Consider the following 17,746-nt stretch of genomic DNA (forward strand, 5'->3'; position numbering starts at 1 on the left):
GGAACAAAAACTAATTGGAACAATGGAGGAGTCACATACCAAGGAACAATCCCACAAAGCAGTTTTGTGAGAGGTGCTTTCAGCAAGGAGATCAAAAATCGCAGCAAAATGAGCTAGAACTTGTGCTTGAGCTGGATGGTGTTTTTTTGGGAGGAAGAAGAAGCGTGTGGGTGCGGGAATAAGTGGAGGGGAGCCACTGTGGGCCCATGAGGCAGGGGGCGCACCCAGGGGGGTGGCCGCGCCATCGACCCTCGTGGCCATGTGCCAGCTCCCCCTGCTGTGTTCTTAGTGCCAGATATTCTAAAATATTCTAGAAAAATCATATTTAAATTTTAGGGCATTTGGAGAACTTTTATTTTCGGGGTATTTTTATATTGCACGGTTAAATCAGAAGACAGGCAGAAAAATACTATTTTTACTTTATTTCAACCAAATAACAGAATGTAAAAGGAGGGTACAGAGAATTGTGTTTTCTAAATTCATCCATCTCATGATCATCAAAAGAAATCCACTAACAAGGTTGATCATGTCTTGTTAACAAACTCATTTCGAATAACATGGAACCAGAGAATTTCGAATAACACAAGGTTACCTCAATGGGGCTATGCACATCCCCAACAATAAGAATATCATATTTCTTCTTGAAAGTATTAAGAGGAAATTCAAAACCTCCAAAAATAATCGATGGAATTTTTCCAATAGAATTGGTACTGTGGACTTGAGGTTGTTTCCTCGGAAAGTGTACCGTATGCTCATTACCATTAACATGAAAAGTGACATTGCCTTTGGTGCAATCAATAACAGCCCCTGCGGTATTCGAAAAGGTTCTTCCAAGAATAATAGACATACTATCGTCCTCGGTTATATCAAGAATAACAAAGTCCGTTAAAATAGTAATGTTTGCAACCACAAGAGGCACATCATCACAAATACCGATAGGTATAGCAGTTGATTTATCAGCCATTTGCAAAGATATTTCAGTAGGTGTTAACTTATTCAAATCAAGTCTATGATATAAAGAGAGAGGCATAACACTAACATCGGCTCCAAGATCACATAAAGCAGTTTTAACATAGTTTCTTTTAATGGATCATGGTATAGTTGGTACTCCTGGATCTCCTAGCTTCCTAGGTATTCCACCCTTAAAAGTATAATTAGCAAGCATGGTGGAAATTTTAGCTTCCGGTATCTTTCTTTTATTAGTAACAATGTCTTTCATGTACTTATCATAAGGATTCATTTTGAGAATATCAGTTAATCGCATACGCAAAAAGTCAGGTCTAATCATTTCAGCAAAGCGCTCAAAATCTTCATCATCCTTTTTCTCGGATGGCTTAGGAGGAAAGGGCATGGGTTTTTGAACCCAAGGCTCTCTTTCCTTACCGTGTTTCCTAACAGCAAAGTCTCTTTTATCATATCGTTGATATTTTCATTGTGGGTTATCAAGATCAACAACAGGTTCAATCTCTATATCATTATCATTACTAGTTTGAGCATCAACATGAACATCATCATTAACATTATCACTAGTTTGATGTTCATTACCAGATTGTGTTTTAGCATCAGAAACTGAGATATCATTGGGATTCTTAGGTGTGTCAATAACAGGTTCACTAGAAGCATGCAAAGTCCTATCATTTTTGTTTTTCTTCCTCTTAGAAGGACTAGTGTCAGTGTACAAAAATAGGGGTGCATCTTTGTACCCCTTTTCCTGTGCACGGGCAGTCAGAGCCGCGCCCACGGCCACACCAAGCAGAACGAGGGAGATGAGCCAAGGTAAGATCGAAGCCCAAGACAATCAAAGCAACGCCAAGGCCAATAACACAAAGAGTAGAGGGACAAAGCAAGTTCCCTCGGCAAGACCCTTGCCAGGTGGCCTCAGCGGCCCCGGCAAGACCTTTGTCGGGACAGCTCGCCCCGCACCAATAGAGCGAGCCACTCTTGAGCCCAGAGCCCCCAGTGCCATCATCAGCGTGGGGCCAGGGCTTGGGAAGGCACCCCTGTGGTGGCATGCGGATCTTTGTGAAGACATATTCAAGATCATATTAGAAGACGACGCTTCTCTGCAAGATCCTTCCCAAGGAAGGCCACCAGACCCCCGGCAAGGTCCTTGCCGGGGATGACAACACGCCACGGTGAGGCCCTTGCCAGGCCTCCCGGCAAGGCCCTTGCCAAAGACGCCGACAAGGCCACAGCCAGGCACATGTCAACCAAGCTTCCACTTCCGTTCACATGCAGCTACCAGCCCAACCAGCTGGGCGGGCACCCGCGTGGCAACATGCACCTCCCAGGCCAACTCATCAAGCGCCTACGTGGCGGCATGCAGATCTTCGTGAAGGCTCCACCACCGCGCCAACTCTGCTGCCTGCCTGCCTACATGGAACCGCACGCGTCCCTGGCCGAGGCACGTGTCGAAGCGAGGAGGAGCGGCGATGGACGGGACGGGGCTTGCCCCCGTCCCGGATAAAGTAAGAGGACAGCTAAGTGATGCATTAAATGCACCTTGTCCTGTAATACGAGGGATAACCTCGTGCCACTGTAGACCTTTCTGCCTCCTGTCTGCCACTGTGGCATCCCCTTTTTCCTATAAAAGGAGGCCCGAGGCGATGAGGAGAGGGATTCGGCTCTTTCGAACCACACGCTGACCACAGCTAGTTCGAGAGCTCAAGAACTCTCAGAAATACAACCACCAAAGCAGGACTACGGTTTTATGCATCCTCGCGGCCCGAACCTGGGTAAACGATCCTTGTGCTGTCTACTAGCCCTGCTCTCCTCGCAACCCTATGCCCCGGCAACCGTAGTAGGGATTCTTGTGATCCCGTAGGTGTCGTTCCACACCAACAACTAGGTGCATCAATATCATTTCTCTGAGAATCTTGCTCAATTCTCCTAGGATGGCCCTCAGGATACAAAGGTTCCTGAGTCATTTTACCACCTCTAGTCATAACTCTAATAGCATTATCATTTTTCTTACTATTTAATTCATTGAGCAAATCATTCTGGGCTTTAAGTACTTGTTCTACTTGAGTGGTAACCATAGAAGCATGTTTACTAATGAGTTTAAGTTCACCTTTAACTCTAGACATATAATCACCCAAGTGGTCAATCATATAAGCATTTTGTTTCAATTGTCTACAAAAATAAGCATTGAAGTCTTCTTGCTTAACCACAAAGTTATCAAACTCATCCAAACATTGGCTAGCAAACTTAGTAGGAGGGATTTCAGCTTTATCATATCTATAGAGAGAATTTACCTTTACTACCCATGTCGGGTTGTCAAGACCATGTGCTTCAATAGGTGATGGCTTAAGACCATATATTTCTTCAACATGCGGTAAATTATGACCATGTATTTCTTCAATAGGAGGTAAATTCTTAATATCTTCAGCTTTAATACCCTTTTCTGTCATGGATTTCTTTGCCTCTTGCATATCTTCAGGACTAAGAAATAGAAACCTCTTTTCTTCGGAGTTGGTTTAGGAATAGGCTCAGGAGCTGGTTTAGGAAGTGTCCAATTATTTTCATTTGTCAACATATTATTCAATAGAATTTCAGCTTCATCCGGTGTTCTGTCCCTGAAAACAGAACCAGCACAACTATCCAGGTAATCTCTGGAAGCATCGGTTAGTCCATTATAAAAGATATCAAGTATTTCATTTTTCTTAAGAGGATGATCACGCAAAGCATTAAGTAATTGGAGAAGCCTTCTCCAAGCTTGTGGGAGACTCTCTTCTTCAATTTGCACAAAATTATATATATCCCATAAGGAAGCTTGTTTCTTATGAGCAGGGAAATATTTAGTAGAGAAGTAATAAATCATATCCTAGGGACTACACACACAACCAGGATCAAGAGAATTGAACCATATATTAGCATCACCCTTTAATGAGAACAAAAATATTTCAAGGATATAAAAGTAGCGAGTTCTCTCATCATTAGTGAACATGGTAGCTATATCATTTAATTTAGTAAGATGTGCCACAATAGTTTCAGATTCATAGCCATAAGAAGGATCAGATTCAACCAAAGTAATTATATCAGGATCAATAGAGAATTCATCACCCTTATCTGTAACAAAGATAGGTCAAGTAGCATAAGCAGGATCATATTTCATTCTAGCATTCAGAGTTTTTTGTTTAATCTTAGCTAATAATTTCTTAAGATCACTTCTATCATTGCATGCCAGAAAGTCTCTTTTAGTTTCTTCATCCATAACATAGCCCTCAGGCACAACAGGTAATTCATATTTATTAGGAGAGCCTTCATCATCACTTTCATCAAATATTATCAGTTTCAATAATTTCATTCTTTCTAGCCCTAGCAAGTTGTTCATCAAGAAATTCAGCAAGTGGCACAGTAGTATCAAGCATAGAAGTAGTTTCATCATAAGTATCATGCATAGCAGAAGTGGCATCATCAATAATATGCGACAAATCAGAATTAATAGCAGAAGCAGGTTTAGGTGTCGCAAGCTTACTCAAAACAGAAGGTGAATCAAGTGTAGAGCTAGATGGCAGTTCCTTACCTCCCCTCGTAGTTGAGGGATAAATCTTGGTTCTTGGATCTTTCAAGTTCTTCATAATGATAAGCAGATATAAATCCCAAGTGACTCAAAGAATAGAGCTATGCTCCCCGGCAATGGCGCCATAAAATAGTCTTGATAACCCACAAGTATAGGGGATCGCAACAGTTTTCGAGGGTAGAGTATTCCACCCAAATTTATTGATTCGACACAAGGGGAGCCAAAGAATATTCTCAAGTATTAGCAGCTGAGTTGTCAATTCAACCACACCTGGATAACATAGTATCTGCAGCAAAGTATTTAGTAGCACAGTAATATGATAGTAGTGGTAACGGTGGAAAAAGGTACCGGTAGCAAAAGTAATATTTTTGGAGTTTTGTAGTGATGGTAATAATAGCAATGGAAAAGTAAATAAGTGAAGAACAATGTCACAGCCCCAGTTCAGCCCTTGCTTGACTTCGCTTGTTCATCATGCCATCATGTTTAATTTCCAAAGAAACTTGAAATGGGGATTATTGAAACCCTAGCACCAAACGAAATTCAACTAGGTTCAATAAAAATATTTTCAATGAACCCAAATGCCCTTTCGAAAAGTTCATGATTCTAGAAAATAGAAATTAAAGAGATAGAGATTTACCTAGCCTCACTTGCGCAGCCCACCTGGCCGGCCCAGCTAGTAGCCCGGCCAACTGGCCCAGCCCACTAGCCTCCTCCTGTCATCTTCCTCCTTGCCAGGAGGACGGGCGCGTGCCCGACGCGCATGCACCGCCGTGTGGCCACCTCCAACCTGCCTGGCTGCCCCCCCATCGCCCTGGACCTCCCTCGCGACGCCACGCACCCCCTGAACCTCTCTCGCTCTCTCCCCGAGCTCCTCTCCTCCTCTGGCTCCTTCGCACGCAACCACCGAGCGCTATCGTCGCCGCCGACGAGCACAGTCATGGCCATCGCCTCTCCCTTGCCTCTCCGTGCTGTCCAGAGGCTCCGCCTCGACGCTACGGAGCCCCAAGACGAAGCACACGCCCGCGGGACGACCGAAGCAAAGCCATCATCCTCATCACCGCTCGGCCGCCGGAGATCCCCCTCGCCGCCCTGCTCGCTCCAGTTCCGCACTGACCTCGTCGGCTGCTTCGCTGTGACCGTTGTGAGCTTCTACCTCTCCTCCCCCTCTCCGTTCTCGCTGCCGCGCGCCATAGCAACTGCACTGAGCACACCCGCATAGGCCACCGCCAGAGCTCGTCGCCGACGTGGCTCCGGCCATGCAACGGTTGTCGTGGTTCTATGTCTGACAGTAATGTAGGGGGGTAGGTATGGAGAGGCAAGATGTTAGCTATAGAGTAGTTGTAAGCACACGTGGTTTACGAGTTCAGGCCCTTCTTGGAGGAAGAAATAGCCCTACGTCTCGGAGCCCAGAGGCGGTCGACTGGATTATGTGTGTATGAATCATAGGGGTGCGAACCCTTTACACTGAGGAGGGGGTGGCTTATATAGAGTTCGCCAGACCCCTCCGGCCCTCAGTTATGCAGGGTTTTAAGTACATTAAGGTCGGGCGTTACTGGTAACGCCCCTAATAAAGTGCTATGATGACCATAAAAGCTACTTAATGACCGACCGTTAGCGAGCGGAGTGACTTTAGGTCTCCTGGCCGTCGAGTGGTTGGCTCTTGGTCGAGTGATTGCTTCTTGGTCGAGTGTCTTTGAGTCTGTCAAGTGGAACACCTCCAAGTCGATTGAAAGGTGATTTCTTCTAGAGATGTCCTTGGGTAGGGCAGTTAGGACAGGTCCATGACCCTACCCTAGGTACATAGCTTCATCATTAGCCCCCGAATGGATCGAGGTTTGAGTGGGGAAGGAGTTGAGAACTTCTCCGACTCATTTTTCATGCCATGAGCATATCTTGTTTCGGATCAATGAACCTGAGTGACGACAACAACTTCCTTTTCAGTCGTCTTGATCCATTCTTAGTTTTTTGTCGAGTGAGTTTCTTTACTTGAAAAGCTCCGAGTGACGGTGTGGAGGAGATCTTCCGTCTGACAAGTTGTTCTGCTGCCCGCGGATTTCGTGGGATTCGAATTTTGGGAAGCGCGCGGGACGGGGGAGGCCGCAGTAATCGGATGGGATAGGGCGGAGCCGCCTCGATCTCCACGCCACCTTTTTTGCCACATATCGCCCGCGCGACTGTTGTGGGATTTGACAGGATCGTCCGGGCCTACCAGTCAGCCACTCGGAAGTAACCTCATATAAGGCGTCGGACCGGGGTTTCTTGAACATTGCGTTCTTATTTCCTCTTCTCCTCTTCAGGCTTCTTCGTCGCGCTCACTCTCGCCCCAGCGCTGCCGCTCCATACATGTCTCGCCGGCGACGATGGGGAAGGAGAAGACGGTGGCTCTGGAGCGGGCGAAGAAGGCGACGGCAAAGGCGAAGGGGAAGGCGACCAGTCGGGGTGGATCTTCCTCATGAGCCGGCCTGCCAAAGGGATGGATCCAGGGCGACTGGATCCGCTCGACGATCCGCCAAGAAGACCTCGACGACCTAGCCGACGGAGGACTGATCCCCCATGGATCGGCACGGCTTCTAGGGAAGGAATCCGAGCCGCAACCTCGGGAGGGTGAGTGCGTTCTCCTTGCCACTCACGTCGACCGTGGGTTTTCCTTGCCTCCTCACCCTTTCTTTCGGGGATTTCTGAATTTCTTTGGGGCACAACTCCATCACTTCACTCCCAACACAATCGTGTATCTCACTGCTTTCGTGTCTTTGTGTGAGAATTTCTTGGGTTGTTGGCCTCACTGGGGTCTTTTCAAGCACATTTTCACCTGTCGTTCTTAGACGGTGAAAAAGGCCAATCTGAGTGATGAGAGAACACAAGTGATTCAGATGTGTGGGGGTCTTGGTGTTCAGGTGAGAGGGAAAAGTTCCTTTCCGGTCATGATTCTTCCCGACTCAGTCCGCGGATGGCAGTCGACCTGGTTTTACTGCAGAGACCAGCCGACGCCAGGGCAGTCGACTGGCCTCCCTCCTTTTACCATGGACCAAGTGAGGAAACCCTCCTCTTTGAAGGTGATCCTGGAGGAGAAGTCGCAAGTTAGGGTGCTGGTCGAATGAGTGATCCAGCTTATCCATGACGGGGTCACTGGTATGGATCTCTTGGAGGTTTTCCTTCGGCGGCGCATCCAGCCTCTTCAAGCTCGAGACCATCCGATGTGGATGTATTCGGGTCTTGACGACACCACTTGGATTCACCCGGAGGAGGTCGATGACGACACACTGGAGGGGTGGCTGTCGGGCATCACCGGAAACATGGACAACCCCAGGGGAGCCAGGAGAGTTCCTCCATTTGACCAGTTCCATGAACCAGAAAAGGTCAGATTCTGAGCTTTTGATTATAATCTGAATTCACTCGCGCATCTGTCTATACTGCATCGACTGACTTTATTCTTCCTGCTTTCTTTCAGGCCCTTATCGAAATGTACTCAGTGCCCAACGGAGAGCAAGAGCAAGACCCGGAAGGAGAGGCGAGTGGCAGCGGCAGTGGCGAATGGCATTCTGACGGAGAAGGGGATGAAGAAAGCGACGACTCAAGTGACGAAGAAGTCGAGTCGCTTCCTCGCAAGGAGAGGCGATCCAAGCTTGACCAAGAACGACCGAGCGCCCGTGAAAAGGCGATTGCTCAGACTGGTCAGTCCTCAAAGCGTCCTCGGACATCTTCAGCAACCCCAACTGAAAAAGCATCAAAGTATCCCAAAGTTGCAGAGCAGAAGCCTCGGAAGGCGTTGCCGAAGATTAAGATTGACATCCCCGTCGCTTCTCCATGAGTGTCTCCCTTTGTATTCACTCGACGCCCCGTGCCGTTTATTTTTTCTTGATTTAACCAGACGAACTTTGGAACTGGCAGCGCTGCTACTTCCGGGACCTCAGCTTACAGGGATGATGATGAGGTAATGGAGGATGCAGTCACTTCCAATCTGGGTATGATTTCTATCATTCTGTCTTTATTTGGTCGACTCAACTCCAATGTGTACCATTGGGTGATGTGATTTTGGCGTTTGATCTTTGAACAACTCCTAACATTATTGACCTCCCCGATGATGATGATGAAGAGCCTGAGAGGCCTTTGACGAGGAAAAATAGGAAAGCTCCTGCAAACAGGGTGCCACAGTCGACGCCGATGGCGGAACCAGTCGTTTAGGACGCTGGTGATGCCAATCAGGGTTCTATTACCTTCATCGTACCATTGTCGAGTGCCCTGCCTTCTTCGTCGACTGCTCAAGCTCCTGCCAACCCACCTTCAGTTTTTGCGATCCATCATGTCCCAGAGGACGAAGTGAATGATACCAAGGAAGCCATATGCTAGGCGGGCATTATGATGGAGAAGATGAAGATGGCGCGGGACGCCAGTCAGGCCGCCTATGACGCCAGCTCGGCTCTCCAAAGCAATGTTCAGGTTAGTTGTTCACCGCTTGTTCTGTTAGGATATGCTATTTGAAGACTCTCTTTCCAAAAATCTTTGCATCTGTACACCCACTGGGTTCGTCGACTGAATTTTTGGACTAGTGGGGGCATGCTGAGTGCACCCATTGGGTGTAGTCCCCGAGACTACGGTGGACTGCTGGCAGTCGACTGTAGTCTTTGTATTTTGATTCTTTCGCTCGATCTGGTCTGGCCGTGTCGAGTGTAAACCGAACCGGTGGGGGCACGCTGAGTGCACCCACTGGGTGTAGTTCCCGAGACTATGATGGACTGCGGGCAGTCGACCGTAGTCTTAGTATTTATTGTCTTTGTCGTTTTTCACTGTAAAATAACTTCCCCTAACTGACTGCAGAAATCTTGTGATCTTGGAGCTCGCTTTGCTCACTTGGAGAAACAGCAGATCCAGCAAAACCTTGACTTGGAATTGGCCAAGATAGAGCTGCAAAACGCCAAGGACGACGCCAATGGTAAGACGAGCTTGTCAACTGGTTTGTCTTAGGCTTGAGTACCCTTCTGCTCTTTCTGAATCAAGCACCATTTCTTTGCAGAAAAACTGAACGAAGCTGACGACAGAACCGCTCTGGCTAAACAGAAACTGGCTTCAGTCGGCCAATTGGAAGAAGAGAACGCCAAGATGAAATCTGGCCTGGACGAAGCCAACAAGGAGGTCACGCGCTTGAAGAAGGACAAGGTCAACCTGAACGAGAAGATGGAAGGCATCGCTCGCAGGAGGGACGATCTGGAGAGCTACCTGAGGAGCCTTGCCAAGAAGTTGTTCATCAAGCTCGAAGGTATACATTTTGTTCCGACTGATGTCTTTTTTTGTCGACTCAGCGTATGTAAATTGACTTATCCTTGGATCGTGAATGCAGAGTTTTGCCAGAACTTCGAGGAGGAGACTGGGCGGATTGAGCCAGGTTTGGACCCCATCAACTCTCCCGTGAAAGATGAAACTGCCATGAATCTGCTCCGACTGGAATCCCGCATCGACGGTGTTGTGGACTACTTGGCTCGACTGAAGGTCGCCACGTCACGGATCGACACGACACTTTGGCCAGGGGCCACGCTCCAGAATGATCTCGAGTCTCTGATGACTTGACTTAACGAGATCCCTGGTCGAGTGCAGGAGTGGAAGAAATCTTCTGCACGGTGTGGTGCTGATGTGGCTCTGTCTTTGGTTCATGTCCACCGCAAGGAGGTGCGACAAGATAAGCTGGCAGCAATCAAGGTCGCCAACACCTAGAAGCATGACTTCCTATCTTTTATGGAGACTTTCACTGCTGCGGCCACTCGGATCACCGATGGCGTCGACCTGGACGAGTTCGTCGAGCCTGCCAGTCCTCCTCCTGCGGAGTGAACAAACTTTTATGCCCCACCTTAAATTTACCTCGGAATGCCGAGTGGTTTTTGTAACCATTAAACTCTTTCGGGTAGAATACTCGAGCACTTCGATCTGCGGTCTGGAACCTTTAGGATTTATCTGAACTTGGTTTATCGTTGAATATCTTCATGAATTCTTCGTCGAGTGGAACTAGTTCTTCACTCGAGACAACTTTTTTATTTTTAGCGTGGCTCCGAAGGACAAGGTAGCAGTCGACCAGCACCTCGTCGTCCTAGCGGGTCGGGATGGAGCGCACGTTGCATTTGTGGCGAAGCTCCGAAGGAGAAGGTGGCAGTCGACTTGCACCTCGTCGTCCTTGCGGATTGGGATGTGTTTCGAACTTAGGCGAGTACTGGACTGCAGCTAAGCCTCTCAGTGGGAGGGTCGCTCTCCACTCGGCAGGATTTTTCCAACTTAGGCGAGTACTGGACTGCAGCTAAGCCCCTGAGTGGGAGGCTGGCTCACCACTCGGTAGGATTTTCAAATACTTAGGCGAGTACTGGACTGCAGCTAAGCCCCCGAGTGGGAGGGTCGCTCTCCACTCGGTAGGATTTTTCAAACTTAGGAGAGTACTAGACTGCAGCTAAGCCCCCGAGTGGGAGGGTCGCTCACCACTCGGTAGGATTTTCAAATACTTAGGCGAGTACTGGACTGCAGCTAAGCCCCCGAGTGGGAGGCTGGCTCACCACTCGGTAGGATTTTCAAATACTTAGGCGAGTACTGGACTGCAGCTAACCCCCCGAGTGGGAGGCTGGCTCACCACTCGGTAGGATTTTCAAATACTTAGACGAGTACTGGACTGCAGCTAACCCCCCGAGTGGGAGGCTGGCTCACCACTCGGTAGGATTTTCAAATACTTAGGCGAGTACTGGACTGCAGCTAAGCCTCCGAGTGGGAAGCTGGCTCACCACTCGGTAGGAAATTATTTTTACAAACTTAGGCGAAACGGATTCGCAGCTAAGCCACCCACTGGGGGATTTCTCATGCAAACAAAAACAATAACAATCACTGGGAAAATTATAATGCTCTTGTCTTTGATAAATAAACTACAGAAGTTTTTCTTATTACATCTCATCCGAGTGAGAATTCAAGTATAAAAGGGGCGGAGAAGCTCCGCATTCCAGGCTCGTGGCTCATCAATCTGGCGATCGACATTATAAAGGTGGTACGCTCCATTGTGGAGGACTCTGGTGACTATGAAGGGACCTTCCCAAGTAGGAGCGAGTTTGTGTGGTTTCTGTTGATCCACTCGGAGGACCAAGTCTCCTTCTTGGAAGGCTCGACTGTTCACATTTCTGGCATGGAATCAACGCAAGTCTTGCTGATAGATGGTCGATCGGATCATGGCCATTTCTCTTTCTTCTTCCAGGAGGTCGACTGCGTCCTGCCGGGCTTGTTCTGCTTCATCTTCAGAGTAGAGCTCGACTCGGGGTCCGTTGTGAAGCAGGTCACTCGGCAAAACTGCTTCGGCTCCGTAGACCAGAAAGAATGGGGTTCTTCCAGTCGATCGGTTCGGGGTTGTCCTCAATCCCCAAAGAACTGATGGAAGCTCGTTGTCCCATGCACCTGTTGTGTGCTTGAGATCGCGCATCAGTCGGGCTTTCAGTCCTTTGAGAATTAAGCCGTTTGCTCTTTACGCTTGTCCATTCGACTGGGGGTGAGCGACTGAAGCATAGTCGACTCGTGTGCCTTGAGAGGCACAAAAGGCTCTGAATTTGTCAGAGTCGAAGTTTGACCCATTGTCAGTGATGATGTTGTGCGGAACTCCATATCTGAATATCAACTCTCTGATGAAACTGATAGAAGTGCAAGCATCAAGATTCTTGATAGGCTTAGCTTCAATCCATTTGGTGAACTTGTCGACTGCTACTAGCACATGAGTGAAGCCGCTCCTGCCCGTTCTCAGTGGTCCAACCATGTCTAGTCCCCAAACAGTGAAGGGCCAGACGAGTGGAATGGTTTTCAGGGCTGACGCGGGTTTGTGCGACATATTGGAGTAAAACTGACATCCTTCACATTTGTCGACTATTTCTTTCGCCATCTCATTCGCCCTTGGCCAGTAGAATCCCGCTCGGTATGCTTTAGCCACAATGGTCTGAGAGGACGCATGATGACCACAGGTCCCCGAGTGGATATCATCAAGGATTATCTGACCTTCTTCTGGTGTTATACACTTCTGACTGACTCCAGTCGCGCTTTCTCTATACAACTGTCCCTTTATGACTGTAAAGGCCTTGGATCGACGGACGATCTGTCGAGCCTCTTCTTCGTCCTCTAGGAGTTCTTTCCTTAGGATGTACGCGATGTACGGTACCGTCCAGTCGGGAGTGATGACCAAAACTTCCATGATCAGGTCAACCACAGCTAGAACTTCAACTTCAATTGGATCCGTGGCACTTTTTGGCTACGGGGCTTCTTTAGTGAAGGGATCCTCCTGAACTGATGGTGTGTGGATGTGTTCCAAAAACACATTGCTGGGAATGGCTTCTCTTTTGGAACCTATTTTCGCCAAATCATCAGCTGCTTGATTTTTCAGTCGGGGTATGTGATGAAGTTCTAACCCCTCGAATTTCTTCTCCAGCTTCCTCACTACATTGCAATAACCAGTCATGGCCGGACTTCTGACGTCCCACTCCTTCATCACTTGATTAACCACCAAATCTGAGTCGCCATAGACCATGAGGCGACGGATGCCGAGTGAAATGGCCATGCGCAACCCATATAAAAGTGCTTCATATTCTGCTTCGTTATTGGAGGAATCAAAGTGGATTTAAAGAACATATCTGAGCTTATCTCCTCGAGGGGAGACCAATACTACCCCGGCACCGGAACCATTCAGCATTTTGGAACCGTCAAAGAACATGGTCCAATGCTCCGAGTGAACCTGAGTCGGCAGTTTTTGTTCAATCCACTCGGCGACGAAATCTGCTATTGCTTGGGACTTGATAGCTTTCTTTGCCTCAAACTTGATATCTAGAGGAAGGAGTTCAATCGCCCATTTTGCCACTCGACCAGTTGCATCTCTATTGTGCAGGATCTCTGACAATGGAGTGTCGTTGACGACTGTAATGGAATGATCAGAGAAGTAGTGAGCAACCTTCTTTGTGGTCATATAAATCCCATATACAAGCTTCTGATAATGAGGATATCTTTGCTTCGACGGGGTCAAAACTTCAGAAATATAATATACTAGGCGCTGAACTTTGAAGGCTTTTCCTTCTTCTTCCCGCTCGACCGTAAGTATCGTACTGATGACTTGTCCCGTGGCTGTGATGTAAAGCAGCAAAGGCTCTTTGCTGATTGAGGCAGCAAGCACCGGCTGGGTGGAGAGCAGAGCTTTGAGCTCTGCAAACGCTGCATCAGCTTCAGGAGTCCACTCGAACTTGTCTGACTTCTTCATCAATCAGTAAAGAGGCAATGCCTTTTCACCGAGACAAGAGATGAATCAACTTAAAGCGGCCAAGCAACCAGTAAGCTTCTGGATGTCGTGCACTCGCACAAGACGTTTCATCCGGAGTATAGTACCGACTTTTTCTAGATTGGCGTCGATTCCCCGTTCGGAAACGAGAAAACCGAGTTACTTTCTGCCAGGAACTCTGAATGTGCACTTTGATGGATTAAGCTTGATATCATACGTCCCGAGGTTGGCAAAGGTTTCAGCAAGGTTAGTCAGCATGTCGGAACCATTCCGTGACATGACCACAATATCATCCATGTATGCTTCCACATTTCGACTTATTGGAGTGAGCAAACACTTCTGAATCACCCTCATGAATTTGGCTCCGGCATTCTTGAGGCCGAATGGCATGGTAACATAACAGAAGCACCCGAATGGAGTGATGAAAGCTGTTTTGATCTCGTCAGGTCCATACAGACGGATCTGATGGTACCCGGAATAGGCGTCTAAAAAAGACAGTCACTCACATCCCGCAGTAGAGTCGACTATCTGGTCGACGCTGGGGAGAGGAAAATGATCTTTCAGGCATGCCCGATTGATATGTTTAAAGTCAATGCACATGCGAAGTGACTTGTCCTTCTTGGGGACCATGACAACGTTCGCGAGCCACTCAGAGTGGTAAATCTCTCGGATGAACTCCGCTGCTAAGAGCCAAGCCACCTCCTCACCAATAGCCTTTCTCTTCTGGAGGGTGGACCGTCGGAGATGTTCTTTGACAAGTTTCACTTTTGGGTCGACTCGTAGGCGGTGCTCAGCCAGCCCCCTAGGAACACCCGGCATGTTAGAAGGCTTCCATGCGAAGATGTCCCAGTTCTCACGGAGGAACTGGATGAGCGCTTCTTCCTATTTGGAGTCGAGTGTTGTTGAGATATGAGTCGGAGCAGCACTGGGATCGGTCGGGTGAATGTGAACCGGCTTCGTTTCACCACATGACTGAAAAGCTGATTCTGTAGCAGGCTTCTTGGCTCACAACAAATCACTCGGGTCTGCAGTCTTGTGGTACTCCTGCAGCTCCACCACTGCCATCTGAGCATCAGCGATCCTTTAGCCTTTCTGAAAACACTCTTCTGCTTTCTTCCGATTGCCCGTAACGGTGATCACACCTTTGGGACCAGGCATCTTCAATTTGAGATACACATAACATGGTCGAGCCATGAAGCGTGCATATGCTGGCCTGCCCAAAATAGCGTGATAAGCACTCTAGAAATTCACAACTTCGAATGCCAACTTTTCTTTGCGGTAATTCTTGGAATCACCGAAAACCACATCAAGAGCAATTTGGCCGAGTGACTCAGCCTTCTTCCCAGGAATGACTCCATGGAAACTCATGTTGTTGGTACTGAGTCTGGACATCGGAATGCCCATCCCTTTCAATGTCTCAGCATACAGTATGTTCAAACCACTGCCACCATCCATCAAGACTTTGGTCAGTCGAGTGCCTTCAACAACTGGGTCGACCACCAAAGCTTGCCTCCCAGGGGTGGCAATGTGCGTTGGGTGATCAGACTGGTCGAATGTGATGGCAGTCTGAGACCACTTCAGATAACTGGGTGTCGCCGGAGCAACCATATTCACCTCACGGTTGACAACTTTCAGTCGATTTTTGCTTTCAACATCAACAAAAATCATCAAGGTGGAATTGACCTGGGGGTATCCATCATCACTGTCTTCCTTGCCTCAACTTTGTCCGACTCCTTTTCCTTATCTTTGGGTTGTTTGCCCTGGAACTGCTAGATCAAGAGCCGACACTGTTGAGTGGTATGTTTCAGGTAAATGAGCTTACCCTCTTCATCTTTCTTGGTGTGGATGTGACATAGCAAATCCAACACATCATGTCCGTCCTGGTCTTTAACTTTCTTGGGGTTCCAAGGCCCTTTGGGTTTCCCCTTAAACTTTCCTTGAGTTACAGCCAAGGCTTCCCCAGGAGCAGCTGACTCGGCTTTCCGCTTCTGTTTCTGATTTGGAATTTCCTCCTCCGGTTTCTGGGGCGACTGACTTGTGCTTGCCACTCTGGAGTCGATCCTCATCTTCACCATTAGCGTACTTGGTGGCAATCTCCATCATCCGATTCAGAGACATGTCTCTGGTTCGACCGAATTTCAGATTCAGTTCTCTGTACTTGACGCCTTCTTTGAAGGCACAGACCGCTTGGTGATCAGGCACATTCTCTACCGTGTGATGTAACGTGATCCATCTCTGGATGTAATCTCTCAAAGTTTCATTCGGCTTCTGCATGCAAGACCGCAGTTCCGTCAGCCCTGTCGGTCGCTTGCATGTTCCTTCAAATGTGGTGACAAACACTCGGGCGAGATCTTCCCAAGTGTAAATGCTGCTGGGTGCTAACTGATTCAGCCACGCTCTGGTCGAGCCCTCCAACGTGAGAGGCAGGTGCTTCATGGCCACTTCATCATTGCCACCACCAATCTGGACAACCACTTGGTAGTCTTCAAGCCAAGTATCGGGCTTGGACTCACCAGTGAACTTACTGACTCTAGTCGCCAACCTGAAGTTGGGAGGAATCACAGCGGCCCTGATGGCTCTACTAAAGCACTCTGGCCCCGAAACATGTACTCTGCTGCCGGTAGGTGCATCTCTGTCGTGACCTTCTCGGTGAGCTCTATTCCTGTCGACCAAACCTTGAACGAGAATGGATCTCGCATCAAAGCGTGGTTCCCTGGGGTCGACTGGAATCCTTCTCCCAACACTGTGAGGGCGCCTGTCATCCTGCTGTCGAGGCACATACGATCCACTCCTTGGGGGAGGGGTGGGCACTCGACGTCGCTCGTCACGATTGAATCGGTGATCATACTGCTCACGGTTCCCGTACTGATCACGCCGGTCCCCACGTCCCTCACGCCTCGGGGCGATCTTGGGCTATGAGCCGACTGGACTGTGTCTGCAGCAATGGTCTGCTATGAATCCTGTTCCGCGACTGAGAAACAGCGGAATTCTGGTCTCCTGCTGCCTGGAGTAACGCTCTGATCTACAGCAAGCCTCTGCCAGCCTCTGACTGGGAAGGCTGAATTGACTCTGCTATATGGGCTGCAGCAGCTAAATTCTGAATCGGAGTTTGATATACCTGCGGGGGCGGAAAGAGCTGACGTCGACTGGATTATGGAACCCGTTGTCGCGCACGCTCGTCGAGTGCTCGCTGGAGGTTCTCTAGTCGAGTGCGCTCAGCCAAATTTGCCAGGCGCGCGTCCTCCAAGGCACGAGCCTCGGGGGTTTCTCCAATGATAGGAGTGTGCAGTGCATCCATGTTCCGGCGACGAAGTTCTTCTCTCTGCAGCGATGTGAGAGGCTCGGGGAGATATTCCTCATGGGAATGCGATGGGTCGCCTCCACCTGCGCCTCCGTTGGTGCGGGGAAAACTGGGAGGACTGCACGGTCTATGGACCATCAGAACCTCTGCCGCCGGATCACTACTGTCGCACTCGGATGCGGTCTCTGCGGAGCCAGTCGACAGGTCAAACAGGCCATAGAGGGATTCGTCGGGCTCGATTGCCGCGACTTGAGGGGTGGCCGACTGGCGTGCCGCCGCGTGTCTCACCCACCGCTGAAGTCTCGACCGACCGAAGCGCTTGCGCCAGCGGGAAACAGGGAGGGAGGACAACACAGGGGCCGACCGATAATGGGTCGACGGTTGCCGCAAGAGACACCGCGGACGCACACGCGAAAGTGCGTTGCCCCGCGGACAGGGAGTGCGTCGACGTCGAGCGGAGCCTCCTGAAGCCAAGCGGAGTCGTTGGCGATGAACGTGAGCATGCCGAGACGGATCTCGCGGCCCTCCACCAAAACTCCGCCAGAAACTATGATGATTTGGATCGGAAAAGATCGCAACTCCTCCAACAAATCGCTAAGACACCAACCCCACGGTGGGCGCCAACTCTCGTGGTTCTAAGTCTGACAGTAATGTAGGGAGG

This window comes from Triticum urartu, chromosome 5, assembly GCF_003073215.2.
Source record: "Triticum urartu cultivar G1812 chromosome 5, Tu2.1, whole genome shotgun sequence".
In the NCBI taxonomy this organism is placed as follows: domain Eukaryota; kingdom Viridiplantae; phylum Streptophyta; class Magnoliopsida; order Poales; family Poaceae; genus Triticum; species Triticum urartu.